The following is a 7,464-nucleotide window of genomic DNA, read 5'->3' as shown; positions in this document are numbered from 1 at the left end:
CGCGCCTCTTCCGGCACACGTCAGGATGGGCCTGGCTGGAAGCCTGAGGGAGAGCTGCGGACACCTGATTTCCTCAGCCCCCGTGCTAACCTCTTCCTCTCTTCCTCCCCATGACTAATTTCCCTCCACCTCCTCCCCTGCACACCCCCAGATCCTCACCCCGTGCATTTTTATGCACAAAAGACACTTGTTAAATTGCGCCACCTGCTATTGGAATAAGTACCAGGTAAAGAGATAGGAATGCACTGAGGAATGTGATTCCTACAAACCAAGGGAACAAATTAAAAATTCTGCCCTGCACTGGCAGGCACAGAAGCAGCTCTCAAACCATCTCCTGATGATAAGAGCCCTGCTTCTGAGTTGGGGTACTTTTAGAAAAACACCTTTAAGTTGCTGAAGAAGTTGCTCACTATAAACAGTAAGGCCTCAGATATGCATATGTGTGTGTGGGGAGTCAGCGGGCCAGGGCATACCTGAGCTGGCATACCTCAGCTCCAAGAGGGTAAGCCATGACTTGGAGCCCTGCACTGAAAGCAAAGCTGTGCCCAGCAGCATTTCTGTGTGTGAGTGGGAATGGTGCTGCCCCACCATATACTTTCTGCTTTCTTTTGCTGACATGCACAAAACTGCTCCCAGCTTCGGGCTGTGGGGCTGTGCTCTGGTTCTGTTCCCTACCACTTTTACTGGGATGCTGCTGTCCCAGTTTTGAGTCTAAGCTTCCCCAGGGCGAGCAAGAGGGGGAAAGGGCCTGCGGGGTTTTTTGTTGCTTACACCAAAAAGAATTATCTAATTAAAAATCATTGGAAACCACATGCATTTGCAGAAATGGCTCTGCTTCAGAGGAATCTCCCGAAGGCAAATAAGTGGGTAATTCTTCAAGGGTTTATGAAAATAGCCTGCATAGTTACACTCGCTGGGATAAAATTACAAGTGTTTTCAATCCTCATACTTTGGGGCATAAGTTGATCCTCAGCTGGGGGCCAGGGAGGAATTTCCTCCCAGAGGATATTATTGTTCTGAGATGTATCTCATGGGAGATTCACATCCTCCAGAGTATCAGGCATTAGCCACTGGAAGGAAAAAAAAAAAAACGGAAAGAAAAAAAAAAAAGAAAAAGAACGGAGCCCATGCCCTGGTCTCCCCGCAGCACACCTCGGGGCCCGGGCCGCCCCCGCTGTTACACAAGCCACCCTGTCCGATGTTGAAAGGGTCCCGGAGGTGCGGGAAGCGCCGAGCCAGCCCCGCTCCTTCTGGGAAGCGCCGTGACTCACCCGCCGGGCCGGCCCCGCCCCCGCGGGACAGCCAATCAGCGCCCGCCGATTTGCATCAGCGCCCGCGGGCCGCTGGGATGGCGGCGGGGGCTGCCGCGGCCGCCCCTCGCGCCCCCGTCGCGTCCTGCGCTGCCTGAGGGCAGCACTGGCATGGGGAAAACGCTGAGGGACCGTGCCTGCGGGAAAACATCGCTCGCCATTATCTTGGGGCGAAAGGGCTGCGGGAATTTATATACAGAGTGACAGGAAAGTCTCAAATTGCCCGGATGACCCTCAGTGGTCTGGGGTGCAGGCTTCAAACCTGTAGCTGTCTAGCGACAGAGTGGTTCAATTCCACCTTTCGGGCGGGGCGGCCGGGCCGGGATCCTCTCCGGCGCTTTCGTTTTGTCCGGGCAGTGCCGAGCCCGACCGTCCTCAGGGGAAAAGGGCAGAGCTCGCCGCGCTGTCCCCAGGTGTCACCGCACGTTTCGTTTTCTCTTCTTCCACTTTATTCTCACTGCACTGGACTGCTGGAATGGCAGCGTGCCAGGAACAGCCGAAGGACAATTCACGTTTTAATTGGATTTTTCAGCTAAGCAGATCTTTGTTAAACTGTGTCACATGTCCTACAAGAACAGAAAAGAAGTAAATAACAGAAGTCATTCTCTAGATCTGCTCCATATTGACGATAACCCATCTCCCACCCACGCTGCAACAAAGATGCTTCACTTCAGCAGCAAGCACGGGTGCTAATAATGTCACCCAGCCCCACGAAAAATAAAGGTTAGCGTCAAACTAAAAAACATATTCTTCAAGCAGAAGGCATTTATTTTGTGATATCCTGTTGCAACAACTCTCCAGTCGATGATTTGTGGAGCCTCTAGTTAGGACGAGACCCCAGCCAGCCCCACCGCAGGGGACAGCGAGGATTGGAAGGGCATTTTCACATTATCTCCTGGCTCCACAGGCAGGGAGGGCAATTCTGCCTGGTGAATTACAGGGTATTTTCACATTATCTCCCGGCCCCACAGGCAGGAAGGGCAGTTCTGCCTGGCGAATTACAGAATACTGAGTGAATTATCAGCTCCCTGGCGTTCCTGGGTGCTTTTTGAGGGGCACAGTGCCATCCGGAGTTAAGTAGGTAAGCACCCCTGAGGATCTAAGCCGGAGTGACTGTGCTTTCTTTACATGGAATGAGTCACTCCAGCTGAAGGCCTAGGAGAAGGGAAGGGCACAGGGAGCCCTGAGACCATTGCTGATGGCTGCTACTGCTTCGAGCCTGCAGACCCCTGAGCTGGCTGGGGAGGAGCAGCCTTGGTGCCAGCAAGGCATGTTGCTCCAGGAACACACAGTCCTGTGACGGGAAATCTGAGGGGACAAGCCCCACTGAAGCTCCCACAGTGTGTGCCAGCTTCTCTGTGGCTTTGCAGATGTGCGTGCACAGCTGGGAGCGCTCCCAGTCCCAGATGGCCATCTCTGTGCTCCACACCACCGCCTGCCAGCCAGCCTGCTCTGCCCATAATGAACTTTCTATGTGGAATTTCTCTGCGGCCTCAGAAATTGGTATCTGCTCTGCAGTTTGGCTGGGGGGGGGGGTTGTTTTGGGGGTGAGGGGGAGAGTTGGAAAGGCCTTTGCCCAGTAGTGGGCAGCTGAGAATGTTAGTGCTCCATGTCAGTTACCAAGCAGAACATAATACGGCTCTTTCATGTGGTGTTTATAACTGAACACGCTGTTTTGTGTCAGTCTGATTTTTTTTTTCCTTCCAAGAAGTAGTTTTGGATTAAATTATGACAATTACATTCTTATATTCACACACACACACCCCCGCCAGCTCCCACCCTTGCCCTGCGTGCACACAAACACAAACGGGAATTATGTGCTCTGAGCGTGATTTGAACTCCACAGCCTGGGATCTGTGCCTGGCATTGAGTTCACTTTTTTTTCCTCCACAACAAAAAGGCCACATCTACTCTGTACTCTTTCATTGCCTCAGGAAAAAGTAGGATGGTCAGATTGCTAGTGTGGGTGATTTGTCCCTCATGGAGCTGATGGCCAGGAGACTTCCAGGCACGAGGCTGGGGAGCTTGTGGCAAGCAGTGCAGGGACCTGGCTTTGTGAAATCCCCTGTGAATCCCTGCTTGGAGCTGCCTACACTCCCCCAGCCTGGCTCCCACACCTGGGCAGTGCCTCATCTGGTGGGTAACACAGGCACACGACAGGAAGCGATCCTGCTTTTCTGGGCTGTGCCTGGCAGGGCTGCACCTCTGGCACGTGGCTGAATGCAGGGAAACACAGGTGTTCATTAGGACAGGGGACATGGCAAGGCTGCTCTTGCAGCCTTTAGCTGACACGGTGGGTGGGACAAGGCCTTAGGAAACAGGGCACCCTATATTTCTGTGCTGTTTTTTAAACACTGGTTGGAGGAGAACACCAGTGTGGAGACCCGTGTTGATGATCTGTCCGTAGGAGGGACATTTTGTACAATGCCTGTCCTGTCTGAGTCAGCTTTGCTTGGAGTCACTATTAGTCAGGCAAAGCTTCCAGTGTTTCAACCTGAATGTCACTTTCTTCCCTGACAAAGGGCCAAATTAAGAGGAGCCAAAGCCCTCAGCAATGGTTAAAAGGCAATCCAGGGGTTACTCAGAGCCAAAATGCACGAGAGCCTGGCTCCTTAGTCAAATGTAATGTGCCTCCTGTTGTTTTCCCCATGGAGTCAGAGCACGGTGAGGAGGATGTGCTGGTGACAGATGGCTGACGCGACTCGCTAAGCGGACGGGTGACTGGGCTGTGACTCAGCAAGTGTTTGGTTACAAGAGACTGGGAGCATGTGCTTTTGCACTGGGAACAGTGGTCCTAGCTGGATCTCCTCCTGGGAGGATCAGCCATGGGCTGTCCTGTGACTGCCATCTTCCATGGGAGGAAAGCAGGCACACGTGGCCTATTAGAACAGAAAGTCAGGCTCCTAAATTACTGTTTACACTTGCAGTGGATAATGTCTGAGTGTGTATAAATACATGACCTGCCAGTGGTGCTCAGATGTCCTACTGGCCTTCAGAAAGGAAACATCCTGGCCTAAATTACCATCTTGCTCAGAGGGAGTGGGACTCGCAATTGCAGTTGAGTCACTAGAGGGGGACAAAGACCTAGCCAGGGCATGCATCCATGTAACACTTCCCCCAGCTGCAGCTGTGGGGGACACCTTGGAGAGGCAGCTGCAGAGATGGCCCTGGTCCTTCCCAGGTTTGAAGGTGCCCAATTGCAGGAACAGTTTTCAGGAGGCTGAGCATGCAGGTGGGGACCAGCAATGCTTTGTGGAAATGAAGCCACTCCTTTTCCCTCAGAAGCATGATGGCACATGTATGAGCATGAGTAGGTCAGCAGCCTTTATGTTGGCTCTTCCAGCATTTCTCCCTACCTAGAGCCAGCTGGTCCACAGATAGCCTGGGCTTTCAAAGGCTAAATTCCAGGCATTGCACAGCACAAGACAGTGTCACCTGGGCAGAGGGCACAGACAATCATGTATGGTTACAGGTACATGCCATTTTTCTCCTCTCTCCTCTTTCATGAATGGAGAAGAGCTGAATTCCCAGGTCTGGATGGGTGCCAGGTGTTATTGCTGTCTCTGGGAGCTAAAGACGTCATGGAAACATCGGAGGACTTGAGCAGAGTGTACCTGTGTGCATCCCACACATGCATGGAGAGCCCAAGTGGCCCTGGCAAGCAACAGGGCACTGCTTGCAAGTGACACATTGCCCTGGAGTGCTTAAAAGCTATCCCACACAGTGTCCTGGGGAAATGGAGACCGTAATGACTCATAGGAATGGATCTGACAGGAGCCCTCAGCCCAGCCAGGCTGTGTGTGGAACCAAGACACTCCTGTTTTCTCCCCTCCAGCATACTTCCCTGACCAAATCCAGGACTGAGCCATTTGGCTCTGATTGGAGCTGGTCAGAACATGTTTTTCTTTTCTTCTCTTCTCTTTTCCCCTCCTTCACCCTTTGGAAAATGTTGACATTTCAGCAAAGGGCTGAAAAACCAAACCCTGAATATTTTCCATTGGAAAACGCTGGGGGAAAGGGAGAGGAATAATCCCCAAACTGCCAACAATCAAATCTCTTTTGCTTTTAAGGCTTTTGGGTTTCTGCAAGGGAGGCATATTTGGAGGTCAGTGAACACTTTTTATGAAAATATCTGTTCTCTTAAAACCAAATTTTTCACTAGAAGTGTTCCAACTGGCATCATTTTCACTGGTGATGGTTTGGACACTCTCTACATCTAATTTTGGAAAGACCTGAAGAAAATTCAATTCATTTTATTGGAATATAAGGCACAAATGACACTCCCACAGCACAATTGATACTGAGAATTTGTATTCTCAGTATCATGACACTATGCCCTGATATTCTTTCTTTTTAAAGACCGCTGTTCACACAAACATCTCAAGCAAGTTTGGAACCTGGTCTCTGGAAGCACCAGAGCTCCAGCTGACTTGCCTCAGACCTCAGAGCACTTTCCTGAAGGGAACCTAGTTTCACAAGGTCACATCAAAGGCTGCAAAGGAAGCAATGTGCATGAAAGGTGTGTTACCCGGAACTATGCCTTGAGTAACTGATAGCACAGAACACTTACAAAGAGTTTTGTTCTGATGTCTTCAGCTGACATTTCTTACATTTCTGTTTGAGTTGTAATGTAGACCTGAAACATGTTTCATCTTGGTTTTGTATATCATTCTGCTTTCCTGTAAGCTAAAAATAAAAAAGAAAAGGGACAATGTTAGCCTCACAGAACACACATATTTGGAGGAGATGAATTATGCCCTAAAACCTTCACTAAACGTGGCTAATAGCAGGTTAGAGTTTATAAAAGGAAAGATCTTAAAATGGGCACACACTGGTCATAAATAAATTGAGGCTGCAGACTTGCAGAAACCTTCAAAACAACAGCAGAGTGAAGTTCAGAATAACCTCCAAAGAAAAGCAATAGGAATGAAAAGCTCAACTGTTTGAAGACAGATTTTTATCAGTTGTGGGATATCATGACAGCAAAGGAATAGATTCAATCACACAGGCAATCCTTTTAATTTGTCATGCCCCTTACCCCATTATTTTCCATGCTGAAGCTTTTCAGTTACTATTTACAGTCTCTCTGGTATGATTTAGCAATTGCACTGCTGCACTTCATTCTGATTTAATACAGCTCCCTGTCTCCTGTCACTCCCAGATTTTTCTGAACTAACCACACCTGTGTTTGAATTCAGTCAGCACCAAAAAAGGGGCATATTTGACTTCATCAAATCCCTGTTTTTATTCTTTTCAGTTTAGGAACATGTCATTGTAATTGTTAAAGCTCATAAAACAGTGGCTTTATAAAGATAATGATGCCAAATCTGCTTTAGACCTCGCTTTTGTTGGTTGGGGACAACTAAATTGCATGTTGATAAAAGGAACAGGTACTGAATGTCTCTGATAACTTAGTGGCAAGAAATACAGAGGAACTGCATTGGTGCTGCACATGCTTTGTCATATTTTTAAAGATAACTTTTTACTTAAAGAACCTTACTCTTGAATTAATAAAGTCAAAAGATCAAGAGTTTTAACCCCTGGCCTTGGAAACACAACTGCATGCAAGAAGCCATGGCAGAATCCTGAGGAAGTGCCATCTGGAGCTGCAGAGCTGTAAGTAGCCTTTGGAAAGCCCTACACACAGAGCTGAGATGTAGCTATGAGCTGTCCTTGCTCCCATCAGTACTGCAGGGGCAGATGCAGAAACGAGGAGATCCCAAGTAAGAAGATAAAGAGTCAAATGAATCACCCTGTCACTGTGTGAAATGCACTGACTGGGAGAGCAAACAGATTAAGCCAGGGCTCACGACTGTTAACATTCACAGAAACATGTTCCACAAATTCTGCTTTCAGAGAAAAACTGGATTCTAGCTTCCTTCTGGTAACTTAAAGAGGCAACAATCTGTTCATATGACCTTTCAGATTGGGCTGGTACAGTGACTGAATCCTGCAGTAAAAACTGAAGAATAGCCTTTGGGGTAGAGCAATGGCTCCCCCCACCCAGCACTCTGCTCCCAACTAGGGCAAGGTCCAGGGAGCACACACACCTGGACATTTTCCTCTCCCATCTGTTCTCTCAGCATTCACCTTTGTTGGATTGGGATGTTCCATTACACATTTGCCTGTTCCTTTTAGTGTCATTTAAAGAGCC

The 7,464-nt window shown here is 49.0% G+C and overlaps 1 non-coding gene across 1 annotated transcript; it reads left to right on the top strand.

Annotated features, from left to right (window-relative positions):
- Positions 1-1,531: 1,531 nt before the first annotated feature.
- Positions 1,532-1,618, top strand: TRNASTOP-UCA (transfer RNA opal suppressor (anticodon UCA)). The gene has a single exon. It is a non-coding gene; the product is annotated as a tRNA-Sec (tRNA).
- Positions 1,619-7,464: the final 5,846 nt, after the last annotated feature.

This window comes from Melozone crissalis, unplaced genomic scaffold (genome assembly GCF_028551555.1).
Source record: "Melozone crissalis strain CALT ecotype California unplaced genomic scaffold, PUWL_Pcris_2 ptg000027l_1, whole genome shotgun sequence".
NCBI lineage: Eukaryota > Metazoa > Chordata > Aves > Passeriformes > Passerellidae > Melozone > Melozone crissalis.
This window is presented reverse-complemented; position numbering and strand designations above follow the sequence as displayed.